Here is a 17,314-nt window from a genome sequence, read left to right as displayed (position 1 = left end):
TTCATAGTGTGATAGCCTTTTATACTGTTAGATTCAGTGTTCTAATACTCAATTCACATTACTAAGATTGACCTATTGTTTTAGAATTTTTTTTCACTGCTCCTTACTACAGTATAACATACAAATTTTAAAAAAAGTAGGTGGGTAATGTTTCATTTTTCTCTTATCAAAACGTATATACTAAAATAATTAGATTTCAGATTTTTGTTTCTGGTAATCAGTCTTAATTTCTTCCAATATTATTCATAGCTTTTTATCTGCTGCTAAAGCCCATTTTAATAATTTATATTTCTTTTTTGTTACTGTGTACAAATTAATTCGCTTAAAGGGATAGAGTTTTGTCCTAACTGAAAGTGTTTGTTATACTCTTCCTATGAATAGAACTTTGTTTCTATGATGTCTCATTTAAATCTATAAGTGAGTAATCACAGAGGTTTAGGAAGTTCATGATTTTACTCCCATTTACTCCTCTGTGCAGAGAGTAGGATTTCTGGCTTCTTCAGAGTAACGAGGAAATATTAAACACCACTGAGATGGTAATGAAAAGCCATTGTCAAGGGCACTTAGGTCAAATATTGGCTCCGTTTCCCACAGCTTCCCAAATGTCCAGTAAGTGTTGGGGACTCAGCTCCCGCCACCCCGGGGCAGGTGCGCCTTTCCCTGATCTAAGCTGGTGAACGGACACGGTGAGTCACTGCAACTGTGGGCTTGTCACTTGAGCTCATTTTGTATGGAACTGTCCTTCAAGGGAACTGAGGGTGTTTCGTTTCTTTGACAGACTCCATGACAATTCAAAAGGTGAAGGGACTTCTGTCACGTCTTCTCAAAGTTCCTGTGTCGGAACTTCTGCTGTCCTACGAAAGTCCCAAAGTAAGTTGCCCAGCAAAACACAGAGTCAAGCTTAGGTCCCCCCAGGAAGACACGTTTTTCAGCTGGGGCTCTTTATAACTCGGCTGGATTCTAAGTGAAAAACAGACATCTCTGACTTTAAGGGGAATCTGCTTTTTTGGGGAGGTATATCTGACATGGTTTGTTAGATCTGTCTTATTCATTCCCCTCAATATTTGTTCTCATTTTAGGTGCTAGGCAAGTTACTTTTTGACCCAAGTGCTTTCTGTGGATACCTCAGAGGGGTGCAAGACTTTAATATCTTGAAAAGTCCTAAACAAAACAGTTATTTGGTGGTGAACCATGATCCCAGCAGTATGCATGTGCACGTGTGTGTGTGTGTGTGTGTGTGTGTGTGTGTGTGTATGGGACGGACCCTTGGAAGCCAGCAGCTGAGCGTAAAATCATAAGTAGCCCTGGATAAGAAATGTTGTTGACCTCAGGAAGCGCAATAGAAAGTTTCTCAGTCACAGGGCTTTGAAGAATCCTCAAAATTGCTTTAAGAAGGAAGTAGAAATTTATTTCAATACACAGAAGACTCCAATTCCAGATTGCGACTTTGGAACAATGAACACCACCCTTCCTAACTGGTAACTTCTGAACTGAGCTGAGAAGGGAGAAAATTTATGAATGTGCATAATAGAACGAATCTGTGATAAGATAACATTGCTTAATTTTTAATACATGAAGAGACTATTTGTATTTAGAAGTGATCAGAAAAGCTATGGGGTTTGCTACTTTCCAGACAGTGGGTAGGAAAATAAAGTTATTTTATAATATTTTAAATCTAATTAATTGAAGACATTCGTGTATAGAGCACACCCAAACCTATATTGAGAATGTATGTGTATCATAACTCACTAGCTGCTTATTATTATCATTTATGAATTTGTTGTTTATTTAATGCCACTTCAGCAGTCATTTGCTGACATTTTCAATGCTCACCGTTAAAAACTAGACAACTTGTACCAGTGTTCATGCTGGCACACTAAGTATGAGAGCATCTGTTTCCATAAACCCTTAAGAATACCAAGTATTGGGGCACTTGGGTGGTTCAGTTGGTTAAGCGTACGACTTCAGCTCAGGTCATGGTCTCACAGTTCTTGGATTTGAGCCCCGCATTTGGCTCTGTGCTGACAGCTCAGGACCTCGAGTCTGCTTTGGATTCTGTGTCTCCTTCTCTCTCTGCCCCTCTCTTGCTCACACTTTGTCTCTTTCTTTCAAAAATAAATAGACATTAAAAAAAAATAATAAAAAAGAACATGAAGTATTATCAATAGTCATTTAAGGATGACAGAGTCATTCAATAGGTTAAAATATTCATTATATTTCTGTTGTGATTTAAATGTCTTTTATTATTAGTGATTGTAAGCTATGGTATATCTTACAATAATATCATGCATATATATATATATATATTATATAATAATTACATATATTGACCCTCTATTCTTTTTTGAATCATCTATGTATTAATTTGTAAGCTCTTTTTTATTTTAAATGAATTAATCTCATGAATATATCTATGTTGCAAATATGTAATTCAGTTTATCATTTGGTGTTAATTTTGTCTTTATGATGAATCAATACAATGCCATATCTGTTACCTTCATAGTTTCTGCCCTTGGTGGAAGGCCATTTATGCATGGAAGGCATTCTTTATTATATTTTAAAGTACACTTTTAAATTTTCTTAGTGTTCATATATTTAATCTACCTGAAATGCATACTGTGCGTTTTGAGCTAGGACTATTGCTACTTTTCTTTCCCCATGAGTAGTCAACTATTTCATTCATTTAATAAAGAATATATATGTTTCTTATTGCTAAAAAATATCTCCATTACTAGCTATTATATTAATGGCTGCCTCTTCTAAGTTGGTTTTTTGTTTGTTTTTATTTTCTATTTATTTAGACTAATTTATTAAAAAAAATTATCCCAGTAACCTGGAGGAAAGGGCTGAGGATGTCCCATACATTTTGGGAGTATACAAATACATTTTGCACTGAAGGTCAACAAATGAACTATTGAATCATAGAATGAATTCACCTACCAACATGTTATGTACAAAGGGTACTTACAATTTATTTAAGTAAATTGATGAGTCAAACGAAGCTGACTTAGCTGACACCAAGTTAACATATATAATTTTATCAGTAGAAATCCAGTATTCAGAATAATGAGGAAGATTGGTCTTCTAACTTTATGCGGATTATATCAAAACTAAAAGTTATGTCCATGGTGAGTTCTGAAATTTATGAGAATGATTATGGAAATCTTCAGACACATTGTCCAGTGGTAAGAAAACTGGACAATATGTCATATGGGCATATGAAAACTCAATTGAGATTTTTGGTTAGTATGGTGGTGGGAAAACAGCTCCACATGCTAATGGGAAGGAGAATTTATATTCATTCTGTGTGAATTGCTTTGGTCCATCACGCATATGAGGAAATTTTTATGCAAGGAAGCACTGCCTTCCCTTGGCTCCTGTTTAGCTGCCAAAAGATTAAGTTTGTGCTCTGCTGACTGATTTATTCCCACTCTGCTTTAGGTTGTGTGGGATGGCTCACATTCTCAGTCAAGGAGGTAAAGAGTAAAACACCCAAATTCCTTTTATTAGTTTTATTTATTTATTTATTTATTTAGCTAGTTAGTTAGTTACTTATTTACTTACTTACTTACTATTAGATTGAGCTGAAAGTCTGTGCTACCAGAAATTAATTTCAAGAGCTGGTTCCCGGTTAATAACCTGATTTTTTTCATTTCTCTTTTCTTTCTCTTTTGCTAAAATTAGAGATTTCATTTCCAAAGTGAATCCCAGCAGTGTTCAGTTAATTAGGTGCCATACAGAACAATATCCTGACCCAGCAACTCCATAGTTTTCTTTGCATGGCTTAGTGTGCGTGTGTGAACAGGCGCGTGTGTGTCTGTGTGTCTGTGTGTGAAGGGCAGAATCTGGAAATTTATTGCTAATCAGAATTACTTAAAACGTCAGGATTAGAGGTCTGTTTAAGGATGTAGCTGTGCTCTTGGATTAGTCACAATTCAAGAGAGATCACTGAAGCCAGATGGGGCAATGCTGCAGAGCACACGTTTTCCCCCTATTGTTGGTCTTATGTCATGGGCAAAGAGAAAATGTAGGTATATAGAAGTGAAATCAGGCGCGCCTGGGTGGCTCAGTCAGTTAAGCGACTGACTTCAGCTCAGGTCATGATCTCATGGTTCGTGGGCCTGAGCCCCATGTGGGGGCTGACAGCTCAGAGCCTGGAGCCTGCTTCACATTCTGTCTCCCTCTCTCTGCCCCTCCCCACTCACACTCTGCCTCTCTCTGTCTCAAAAATAAGTAAACATTATCGAAGAAAGTCAGAGATTAGGCTCTCAGAGTTAAACTGAAAGCACTGATTGTTATCACTCACCTTACTTTGAAATTTTGCTTCTGTATTTCTTTGTTATTTGGGGTCTGCAGCCAATTGTCTGTGGAACAGAAGTCAACTTGTTTATTTTAAATAAGACAGTTTTTTTTCCCCTTTAATATCATTTAGAGAATAATTTGAAATTGTCTTGACTAACACATAGCTCCAGTAATGGAAACCAAGGCTAGTGGGTAGAAATGATAAGGAAACAACAAAGTTCTGACAATCCGATTTGTCTTTACAAAGTAATAATCCTCTATAATTTCCCTCTGTCTTCAGGGTCTTGTGTTACAGGGTTTTACATTACTCATAAGAGCAAAACTGTAAATATCAGAGAGAGAGATAACATATTTCAATATGCAATCATAATAAACACTATAAGAGGATAATAATTAGCTAAATATGCATTTAGTGAACAATTAATTGATAATTCCTAAGAGCAGGTTTGATGATGTGACTACTCATGGTTTAGGTTTTTCAGAAAGAGAAGAAACACTTATGGAGAAGCAAAATATATGAAGAGAGGAAAAATGGGTTATATATAAAAATTTTCTTCGGGTTGGGCCAAATCAAATTAGGACTTTTAATTTAACTTTATAAATTAATAGTTTTAGATCACACTCCTAATACATCTGTTTTGACTCCATTTTATCATTCTGCGGTGCAGAAGGGGTGGGAAAGGAATGTACTTGGGATATTTTCAAAGTAGAATGGTGCAATTTGCAAGGCAAAGATGAATGAGACTTGGTCATAAAAATGGTGACCATCAATACCTATCTGCAAATCAAAATGTATTGGTAACATACCTGAAATCCCAGATGTATAAAATATCTTATATATTCTGATGATGCCAAGATAAATGTGAAATGATAACTTCTCTATCCAGAAAAATGAATTCTATACAAAGCAGAATTTTCTCTCTCCAATTGTGCATCAAATATATGGTCATGTCTGTTTTACTTACTTTATATAATACTGTGTCACAAATGTAAATTGATGGCTCTATTAAAACTGTCAAAGAGATTGGTGAAATTTATTTGCTAGTTCATGTTTCATGCACAACTGTTTTTCATTTGTTGGACAATTCATTTACCCTGACAGCTCTAATTTTACAGAACTGCTCTTTGAAACACAGAGTTGAGGTTGTTCTTTATATCAATATTCTATAACCTTCTTCATATTTTCTGCATTCACTATCTAGACATAACCCTCACAAAAATTACCCACTTTTGTTATTGTTAGTGTTCCTGCTGTCATTGCCAACATGCAGAAAAAGTTAGGGCTTGATCTCCAGAGGCAAACTTTCTGGCAGCAAGCGTTTCAAGGGTAAAGTTCATAACTTAAATAAACATTGTTCTAGAGCAGTAACGAATTCCCCAAACAAGCAGTGAGCATGTTGCATATTCTTTAGTCTATGAAGTCTGTTGTATGCATCAAAATGTGGATAAAAATCCGTCCCTCTTTCTACATAAGGAGGAAGGCAGAATAATTATGTTAGTCTTCTGGCACCAGTATTAATAGAATACGACCAATTTCTTTCTTTTTTTTTGTGATAAATTTAGCAAAGTTACTCTCTGTAAATAACATTGCAGAAAAAAAATTTTTTTCTCACTCTTCTTTATATATACTCTGTCAAGTCTGTGTCCTGTGAACAATCTAAATTTACAGTCTTGGGTTTTTCTTTCTGTATTTTAGCCAATCTTCTCCTCTTTGTTTGTATGTTCCATTTGTTTAAAATTCCAACTATTTGTTTAAAGTTTCATCTTTTTCCTGAACTGGTGGACTTTAGACATTAGTTATTATTTTTTCTGAATAACTCTTATTCTTATATCCAGCGGTATGCACATGTATTGGGTACTTCTGGTCCCTCCTTCTGTATTCACAAGTGTTGGCCACAAAGACACCAAGGTAATCTGAACATAGACTAAGGTGACCCATCCATTTTATTTTCTAGTTAGTTTGACATAAAAACAGGAAAATCCGCATACAGGACCAACTAATATATTGATTTCACATATACATATATTTAGCTCTGCTTTTCCTCTTGGGCCAGTTGTATTAAGTACACCCCAAAACATAGATGATGGCTTGGACCTTCTTGCCCAATATTCCAGAGAAGAATGTTCCTGACTGGTGCAGTTTCAAGGCTCTGCAATGTTGGCTTTTGCTTTATTTAAATTACCCAACGCTGTCATGCAGACACCGCTAGTAACAGCTATGGGCAAAGCAAGAGCTGAAGCTCTCTCTGTACATTAAAGTCTTTTCGCAACAACCCAACTTTGTTCTTCTTCAGAGTTGTTTGGCATTTTGAACTCCTTTGTATACCCATATAAATTTTACAACCAATATGTCAAGTTTTTCAAAAAGTGTGTCTTTCGATTTTGAGTAGATTTGCATCGAAGCTAAGAATCAGTTTAGAGAGAGTAGCCATCTTTGTAACACTTGATATTTACACAAGCATGAATACAGTACACTTCTCATTTATTTAGGTCTTCTTAATATGTCACAACAATGTTTTGCTACTTTTAGTCTACAGGTTTTTCGTATCTTTTTATCAGACTTATTCCTAAGTCATTCATACTCTCATGTTATTAGTTATTATACATTCAAAATTTCAATTTATGATTTTTTTTAAGTTTATTTATTTTTGAGAGAGAGAGAGCACGAGCAAGGGAAGGACAGAGAGAGGGAGAGAGAGAATCCCAAGCAGGCTCTGTGCTGTCACTCAGAGCCCAATGTGGGGCTCCATGCCACGAATGGTGAGATCATGACCTGAGTGGACATTAAGAGACAGATGCTTAACTGACTGAGCCGCCCAGGCATCCCTCAATTTCCAATTTTTTATTGCTGATATAAGGAAATTAAAAACAATTTTTTAATGTTTATTTAGTTTTGAAAGGGAGAGAGGGACAGAGTGTGAATGGGGGAGGGGGGGAGAAAGAGGGAGACACAGAATCTGAAGCAGGCTCCAGGCTCTGAGCTGTCAGCACAGAGCCCAACGTGGGGCTCAAACTCACTAATGGCAAGATCGTGACCTGAGCCAAAGTTGGACACAACCAACTAAGCCACCCAGGTGCCCCAATATATGGAAATTTTTGTACAGTGATCTTGTATCCTGATCCCTTGCTAAATTCACTAATTAGTTCTAGTAGCCTTTTTGTAGATGCTCAGAATTTCAACATAGACCTATCCTTGATAGGACCATATATGAGATATTAGACTTTGCACGCTGTAATGTTTCTTCCAAGCTGCTCAGTTCCACCATTGTCGTGTGAAATATGGTAGACACAACACACAAATTAGTGGTTGTGTTCCAATATCACATTGATTAGTTTTTGGATATTAAACGAATCATAAATTTCTGGGATAAATCCCACTTCATCATGATATTTTATTATATTTATGTATCATTGGGTTCCACTTGCCCAACTCTTATATGAAATATTAGCATCTATGTTCTTGAAGGATATCAACCTGTAGTTTTCTTTGCTTCTAATGTTTTTGTCTAGTCTTAGTATCAAAGTAATGTTAGTATCATATAATGAGTTAGGAATGATTTTGCTTCTCTTTAATTGTCTAGATGAGTTTGTGTGGAACTTTTATTATTTCTACCTGAGATGTTATGTAGAATTAGCCAATGAAGACAGCTGGGCCTTAAAGTTTCTTTGTGGGAAGAATAAAAAAAAAAACCCTTTTTTAATGTTTTATTTACATTTAAGAGAGAGAGAGAGAGCACGAGTGCAGAAGGGGCAGAGAGAGATGGAGACAGAATCTGAAGCAGGCTCCAGGTTCCAAGATGTCAGCACAGAGCCTGGGGCTTGAACCCACAAACCGTGAGATCATGACCTGAGCTGAAGTCGGATGCTTAACCAACTGAGCCACCAGGGCGACCTAAGATTTTTTTTTTTTTTTTTAATAAGCAGTACATAGTTTGGCTTTACACTTTTATCAAGCCTATAAATCTTGATCTTTTAATAAGCTATAGTTAACATGTTACTGTTAAAGTTACACTCGAATGTATTGTTTATTATATATATTGTTGGCTCAATCTCTTTTTTGTCTTCCTTCCTTCCTTTTTTGTCTTCTTTTGCATTAATTGGATTTTTTTTTATTTTTCCATTTTCTCTACTTCACCAGTGAGTTAGCTCCTACTCTTTATTATTTTAGTTCTTCTTTATGTTTTATAGTATACACATTTAAATTGCCAGTCTACTTGCAAGTGACATCATACTTCATATGCATTATAAGTGTCTTAAAATAGTTTATTTTTATTTCTCCCATGCAGACTTCTGTACTATTATTGCCTTATATTTATTTTTTACACATGTTTTACATTCCATGGTTATTTTTTAAAAAAAATTTTAATGTTTATTTATTTATTTATTTAAATTAAAAAAAAAAATTTTTAACGTTTATTTATTTTTGAGACAGAGAGAGACAGAGCATGAACAGGAGAGGGTCAGAGAGAGGGAGACACAGGATCTGAAACAGGCTCCAGGCTCTGAGCTGTAAGCACAGAGCCCGACGCGGGGCTTGAACTCACGGACAGTGAGATCATGACCTGAGCTGAAGTCGGCCGCTTAACTGACTGAGCCACCCAGGTGCCCCTAAATTTTTTTTTAACGTTTATTTATTTTTGAGACAGAGAGAGACAGAGCATGAACGGGGGAGGGTCAGAGAGAGGGAGACACAGAATCTGAAACAGGCTCCAGGCTCTGAGCTGTCAGCACAGAGCCCGACGCGGAGCTCGATCTCACGGACAGTGAGATCATGACCTGAGCCGAAGTTGGATGCTTTACCGACCAAGCCACCCAGGCGCCCCAATGTTTATTTATTTTTGAGAGAGAGAAAGAGAGAGACAGAGCATGAGCAGGGGAGGGGCAGAGGGAGAGGGAGACAGACTCCCAGATCCCAGAGCTCTAGGCTCTGATCTGTCAACAAAGAGCCCAACGAGGGGCTCGAACTCATGTGAGATCATGACCAGAGCCAAAGTCAGATGCCTAACCGACTGAGCCATGCATGTGTCCCCTATGGTTATTTTTAAAGAGTCTATTCAAAGAATAAGAAACAAATTTTGTGTGTAGTTACCATTTCTGGTGCTTTTTATTCCTTTGCACAGATGACTATCTCTTCCTGGCATAATTTCTCTCTGTCTGTAATCCGCTATTATTCTATTATACTAGAAGCTTGTGGAAATGATGCTAAGGTGTGGGAGAGGTGAAACACTCTGTTATGTGTACATGTCAGTCTATAGCGGTCCTGGGTCCCTAGGTGCTCCACAAGTGTGAGTCAGGAAAACTAGTGGGGCTGGGGCTGGGTAAAGTTTTCTTTAGAATAGACTTTTGCTCTGGACAACACTCTAGGCATAATTCAAGTTGGTTACTTTACCCTCCTCCTGCCAGAGCCATGGGGGATTGTTCTTGGCTCTTCACAATGGGAAATTGTGTTTTACTGGAGGTGAAAACCATTCGAAGTATGGTACCTCCCTAAGACTGCAGCCCTGAAGAGTTTCTGACACTGGTTTATCATAAACTTGACAAAATTATCATGTAAGGTTTCCTACCTGTTTATTGTTCCAGTGGCTTCTGCTCAGGATGAGATGAACTTGGCTGTGCTCCATATTTGCCCTGCTCTTCGGAAGCAGCTTCTCCTGCTACTTCACCTCTCTGTAAGTTTCAAGAAAAATCATTGATAATTAGTTTGTTCAGTTTTTACTTGTTCTCGGGACATGAAAGGCAACTTCCAAGGTCTTTACATATTGTACTTAAAACCAAAAGTGGAAATCATTTTTATTAACTGGTTTAATGTATTTCACTGTGAATTCCAATATCCACACTGGGTTAAATAGACTAATGTGTCCTCTTGTTATTGATCTTATTTTCCTTGTATGCCTGGTAAACTTTTGCTGGATACCAGACATTGTAAATCTTACCTTGTTGGAGTCCTGGATGTTTCGTATGCCTAAAAGTGTTGAGCTTTGTTTTGGGGTGTAGTTAAGTTACTTAGAAGTAGTTTGATTCTTTTAGAATTGGTTTCATGATTTGTTAAGTAAAACTAAAGCAGTGTCAGTCTAGGGATGATTATTCTTCACTACAGAAGCACCCCACTATATAACTCTCCCCAGTGTCTTGCGGATCATCAGGATTTCCAGTCTGGCTACTGGGAATAAGCACTATTCCGGGTCTTGTGTTAGATCTAAGCACTGTCACCTCTTAGATTTTTGGCTATTCTTTCCAAGTCTCTTGCTAGCCAGATGAACCTTTTAATCTTTATCATTTGGATAGCCATTTTTACTCCAAGGGTATAGAAAAATACCATTTGGAATTTCTATCTTTACATGTGGATAACAAAATCCATGTTTTAAAACAGTTTAATTAGGGGCACCTGGGTGGTTCAGTCGGTTGAGCATCTGACTCTTGATTTTAGCTCAAGTCATGATCTCACGGTTCATGAGTCTGAGCCCTGGATTGGGGTCTGAGCCGACAGTGTGGAGCCTGCTTGGGATTTTCTCTTCCCCTTCCTCTGCCCCTCCCCTGCTTGTGTGCTCTCTGTCTGTCCCTCTCTCTCAAAATAAATAAATAAACTTAAAAAAACAATTTAATTAAATGGAATAATACATAACATGAAACTAGTTTACCTGTAAATCTGCTACAAGTAAACCTAATAGTTGAAAGTTTTTATTATAACATTAACCTCAATTAAATGACAACTATTTTTTACAGAAAGCAAATACCATCAGGATTTCAAACAAGAAAGAAAAAAGGAATTATATGAGGGGTAGGAGGGTCATATAAACTTTGTAGAACTAGAAAATAAATTGAAGCAGGAAGAAATAGTTAATCTCAAAGGCAACTCTGAAGGAAAAGTACAGAGAGGTGGAGAGAAGTAGCAGCCTAAGCAAGAAGGGGTTTGATGGTTTGAAGGGATAGATATAATGTAGATTTTGATTCATGAAATACCATTTTCACCTCATAATGACTATTTCTCTCTCATTATTCTGATTGGGGTAAGGAGAGTAATAGATGAAATTCTACAATTTAAGACATACATACACGCACGCACACACACACACACACACACACACACATGCATTCACAAAAGACTAGCTAACATCACATATATAAGTCCATTGGCTGCTGAGGATAGAAATTTCTAACCAAAACCTGGTCCATAAGTAGTAAGCTATGACTAGGCTAATGGTCATGTGACAAGGCATAACCTACAGCTAATATCTACTCAGAGCCATTTACATAAGGTTTATTAGCTCTGGCTACTGTTCCTTTTATTTGTCAACAAGAGGAACTATTTTTCCAGACAATAGGGAAACTTCAGAGACAGAGTATAAATAAATCATCTTAGGAATATAAACATTTTGGTGAATTATAGTCTCCCTAGAGCCAAAGGGAATCTTGTTGCCACATATCTCTTAACATTGTTTTACCTTGAGTTTTTAAATTAAAGATTGGAAACTTGTGTTTTTACTTCCATTTTAAAGGGATATATTCTCAATTGGTAAGTCAGTTTTTACTTGATTTGTGTAGAAAGATCATATTCCACATAGCCAATAGCTATGGATATAGATAAATATAAATATAGAAAGATTTATTATAGGAATTGACTCACACAAAGATGGAGGCTGAGAAGTCCTAGGATTTGCCATCTGCAAACTGCAGAACCAGGAAAGCCAGTGGTATAGTTCAGTCCAAGTCTGATAGGCTGAGAACCAGGGGAGCTGATGTCATAAGTACTGGTCTGCGTCTGAAGCCTTAAGAACCAGGAACACCCATCTATGAGGGCAGAAAAATATAGACATCTCAGCTCTAGCAGAGAGAGAAAATTCACCCTTCTCTCACCTTTTTGTTTTGTTCAAGCACTCAGGGGTTTGTATGATGCTCACTCACATTGGTGAAGGAAATCTTTACTAAGTCTGCTGATTCAAATGCTGATCTCTTTTGGAGACACACTCACAGGAACACCCAGAAATTGTGTTTACCAGCTCTCTGGGGATCATTACCCAGTCAATTAATGATCCTAATAACCTAGATATTGCAGAATGTAATTTTGAAAGGTAGCTGCACAAATTGTTATCCAAACTCCTACTTTTCCATTGAGAGGTAGATCTATGTTTCCTCCCCCATAAACTGGATGGATCTACTTAAATGCCTTAATCAATAAACTCCAAAGGAAATGACACTGCATGGCTTCTGTGGCTAGGTCATAAATGTCAACAGGTGTACTCAAAGCTAGTGTCTTTCTTGATTCAAGTGCTATTATAGCCATGTTGGAACATCAAAAATTAAAGGCAGAAAATTCTGCAGAAGGTATTTCCATGGAGAAAGGTAAACTAACCTGCAGGTACTTTTCCATAAGAGCATTGGCTACTTCTGTGCACAAGGCAAGAGACTGAGTTTCCCAAGGTTTGGACAAAGGCTTTGAAATAAGAAGTGACTAGGGGTGCCTGGGTGGCTCAGTTGATTAAGGATCTGACTTTGACTCAGGTCATGATCTCCTGTTCATGGGTTCAAGCCCCACATTGGGCTCTGTGCTGACAGCTCAGAGCCTGGAGCCTGCTTTGGATTCTTTGTCTCCCTCTCTCTCTGCCCCTCCCCTGCTTGCACTCTGTCTCTCTCAAAATAAACATCAAAGACATTTTTTTAGAAAAAAAGTGACTAAATTAGCATAACTTTCAATACTCATCAGAGGCTCCAGAGAATATGATAATAACAGTAAAAACAACACAATAAGGGTTGAACAGCCAGAATTTTACTGAGAAAAGAAGAGCAGTGAATTGGGTTTTCAGGCTGCCAGTTTCCACCTCAAATTGTTTGTCAATTTCAGAAGTTTTTTGAGACAGGAAGCTAAGGGACAAAACAAAAAGTTTCCAAAACTCAGAGTTGAAGGTTTAGCATTAAGACCTCTGTGGCAGGGAAAACCCCGGTGATATCCTCAGTCTCAAATTGGATGGCATTCTCTGTTGATGAAGTTACAGCATTGGAAATTATTTAGAGGTAAACAGAACTCTAGCCGACAGGCAACCTTACCCATATTTGAGTTAGTCCATGACTGAATCAAGCCAATCACTCAACCTGCCTAGGAAAATAAAAACTGACAAAAATAAAAAGTGAAGTAGATAGATGTGAAAACAATATAGGATATTTTAACATATTTTTTCAGTATCTGAGAAAAAAGAAAATGAAAAGAATGTTAAGAAAATTATTTGAGGTAATTCTAGGAAGATGTAGTAGAAAGCAGCAGAAATCTATCTCCCCCCCTAGACAACAGTTGCTCTGGTAGAATCTGTCTGCTGTAACTAGTTTGGAATTCTGGAGTATATTGAAGGCTTGCATCTTCCAGGGGAAAGCTTGTTGCAGTTAAATGTGGTCAGGTTCAGCTCTTAGCACACTAATAGCTTTCTGTCTCCTATGGCAGGAAACTACACACATTTTTTTGGAGTCAGCTTGCAAAGAGCATGTGGTAGCCAGGATGGGAGACATGTTGGGAATCTGATAACTAATTGTTGTTTCTGATCACAGACTTGCAACAGAGAGGGCAGCCATTATTGTTTAACTTCCAAACATTTTTGCAATCCCCTTTCCCTTCTATAGGATTTAAAGTGACTTCCATAAGATTTAAAGGACTAGCATCTTTTCTCCATCTTCATTTTTCTCTTTTTTCCCTTTGAGAGCCAGACATTGAAGACTAGGACATCCAAAAGCCTCTTCATATGCAGGGGAAATTAGAAAGACGTTGTGCATGACCATGGGAAAGTACAGGCTCAGAAAGACCTGAGAAGATACTAAGTTTGCACTTAAGTCTGATCCTCAGTACAGACTCAGAGAAAGTCTACAACAATAAAACAAACAAAACCCACAGCAAACCCTAGGGAAGATGGGAGTGGGGGGGATCTGATTTCCAGAGTTACTACACTATTAGATTCAAATGTCTAGTTTAAAACCTAAAATCTCAAGGCAACAGGAAATCCTGGCCTATTCAAAGGAAAAAAATAAACCAACATAAAGTGTCCTTCAAAGACTTGATGGTGACTCTACTACTTATCAAACTCAACACCCCCGAAATAGACAAATATTTTAAACAATTATCTTAAAGACACTCAAAAAACTAAAAGAAGTCATGGAAAAAGTCAAGAAAATGATGCATGAACAATATTGAAATATCAATAAAGTAATAAAAAACATAAAACAAACCAAGAAGAAATTATGGAACTCAGAAATGCAATGATTGATATGAACAAAAAATTGAAGACATTCAAAGGCAGATTCGAACATGTAGAGAAAGAATCAATGAATGTGAAGATAAGACAATGAAAAGTGTGAATTCTGAGGAATAGAAAGAAAGGAAGACTAAAGCAAAGTGAATAGAGCCTAAGAAACATGTGAGATACCATCAAGTAGACCAACATATGCATTGTGGGAGTCCTAGCAAGATATGTGAAAAAGAAACAGAATATTTGAAAAAATAATGGCTGAAATCTTCCCAGATTTGAAGAAAAATGTGAATATATAAACATCCAAGAAGGCTAATGAACTCCAAGTAGTATGAAACAAAGAGACCCACAATGGGACACATGATAATCAAACTGATAAAAGAAAATGACAAAGAATATTTTGGAAGGATAAGGGAGAAGTGGGTCATCTCATACAAGGGATCCTCAATAAGATTATCAACAGATTTCTAATCAAAAGCATTAGAGACCAGAAGGCAGTGAGTTTATATATTCAAAATGCTAAAAGAAAAATATTAATTGAGAATCCTACCTCCAGCAAAACTGTCATTCAAAATGAGGGAAAAATAAAGATATTCCCAGATAAACAAGAGCTTAAGGAGATCATTACCATTAGATCTTCCCTGCAAAAACACTAGAGGAGGTCTTTCAGGTTTAAAGGACACCATACTGTATATTGAAACCATATAGATAAATAAAGATTTCAGTAAAGATAAATAAATGGGCAATTATAAAAACTAATATTGTAACCATGGTGTGTAACTTCTACTTTTTATTTTCCACATAGTTTAAGAGACTAATACATTAAAAGTAAAATAAGTACTAATCTAAAAAGGTAATATTATAAATTTAGTTTATAACTCCTCATTTTGTTTTCTAACATAATTTAAGAGATTAATGCATTAAAATTATTAGTGCTTTGAGAAAAAAGTTATAAACATATAATTTTGTGATACCAACAACTGAAAGGAGTAGGGATGGAGGAGTTAAAGGAGCAGAGCTTTTGTATGCTGTTGAAATTAAGGTGGTATAAATTCAAACTAGTGTTATAACCTTCGGACATTAAATGTAATCCCCTTGGATGGGGTGACTGGGCGGCTCTGTCAGTTAAGTATCCAACTTTGGCACAAGTCATGATCTCACAGTTTGTGAGTTTGAGCCCTGTGTCAGGCTCTGTGTTGACAGCTCAGAGCCTGGAGCCTGCCTTGGATTCTGTGCCCTTCCCCTCTCTGCCCTTCCCCAGCTTGTGCTCTGTCATTCTCTGTCTCTCAAATAAATAAACAAGACAGAAAATAACAAGCATTGGTGAGGATGTAGAGAAATTGGGACATTTGTGCACTGTTGATGGGGTGTAAAATGATATAGCCACTTGAAAAACAGTATTGCAGTTCCTCAAAAAATTAAAAATAGAATTATCATATGATCTAGAAATTCCATTTCTGGGTATATACTCAAAATGTTAGAAGCATAGTCTTGAAGAAATATTTGTACACCTCTATGCATCATAGCAGCATTAACTAGCAATAGCTACAACATGGAAGCAATACCAGTGTCCATTAATGGATAAATACATAGGCAAAATATGGCAGATTCATACAGTAAGATATTATTCAACCTTAAAAAGTAAGGAAAACCTGTCATAGGCTACAAAATTGATGAATGTGAGAACATTATGCTAAGTGAAATAAGCCAGTCACAAATAGACAGATAATGTATTATTCCAATTACATCAGGTACCTACAGTAGTCAAAACCATAAAGACATAATGTAGAATGTTGGTTACCATGGACAGGGGGAAAAGGGAATGGTGAGTTATTGTTTATTGTACAGAGCTCTAGTTTTTCAAGATGAAAAGAGTTCTCAAGATGGATGGTCATGATGGTTGCACAAAAATATAAATGCACTTAATATCACTTAACTGTACACATAAAAATGGTAAAGATAGTGAATTTTATATTATGTGTATTTTTACACAAAAATTAGAAAAAATAAATAATTTGAATATTTAAATTTCATATGAAAAAGAAATCCAGCGTATATATAATCAACAACTGTGTAGTGCACATTATTTTTAATTGTACATGAGCCAATTATCATGAATATTATGTATGAACCATAAAGAAAATTTCAACAACTAATTTTGAAGAATTGACATATAAAGTATATTTTCTGACAAGAGAAATTAAGGTTGAATTCAGTAACAGATAAAACCAAAGAATTCTCAAATATTCATCAAAACATTTCTCAATAATTCATAGTAAAAGAATAATATTTTAAGAAATATTTTAATTGAATCTTTCTAAAAATAATGCATGGTATACAAATTGCATCCAAAGCAGTGTTTAGATGACAATTATAGCCTTGAATGCATATGCTTTTTAAAAAGCCTACAAATCAATGACTTAATAATCCACCTCAGGAAGTTTAAAAGAATAAAACTATTAAATTACAGCCAAATAAATGGGAAAGAAGGAAACAACAAAGAACAGAATATTTTTGTAAAAAGAAATCAACGAAATAGCTATATATTAGAAAAAAATTTTAATAGGAAAAAATTGGCATAGTCAAAATTTTATTCTCAGAATTGATAATACCCTAAAAAATTCAGAAAGAGAAAGAGAGAGAATATATGTCAGGAATGGAAAAAGGGGCATCACTACAGATCTTACAGATATTAAAAAGAAAAGTAAGGTAATACTAGGGATACATTTATTCAATCAAATTTGAAAATATAGATGAAATAAAAAATTTCTTGAAAATAAAAAAAA

At 36.1% G+C, this 17,314-nt stretch overlaps 1 long non-coding RNA gene across 1 annotated transcript; it reads left to right on the top strand.

Annotated features, from left to right (window-relative positions):
• Positions 1-783: 783 nt before the first annotated feature.
• On the top strand, positions 784-14,363 carry LOC122231732. Its single transcript, XR_006208969.1, has 3 exons — positions 784-870; positions 9,883-9,971; positions 13,987-14,363. It is a non-coding gene; the product is annotated as an uncharacterized LOC122231732 (long non-coding RNA).
• The last annotated feature ends 2,951 nt before the right edge of the window (positions 14,364-17,314 follow it).

The sequence above is a fragment of the Panthera tigris genome, chromosome D2 (assembly GCF_018350195.1).
Source record: "Panthera tigris isolate Pti1 chromosome D2, P.tigris_Pti1_mat1.1, whole genome shotgun sequence".
Taxonomy (NCBI): Eukaryota; Metazoa; Chordata; class Mammalia; order Carnivora; family Felidae; genus Panthera; species Panthera tigris.
The sequence above is the reverse complement of the archived record's forward strand: the minus strand, read 5'-3'. Positions and strand labels throughout refer to the sequence as shown.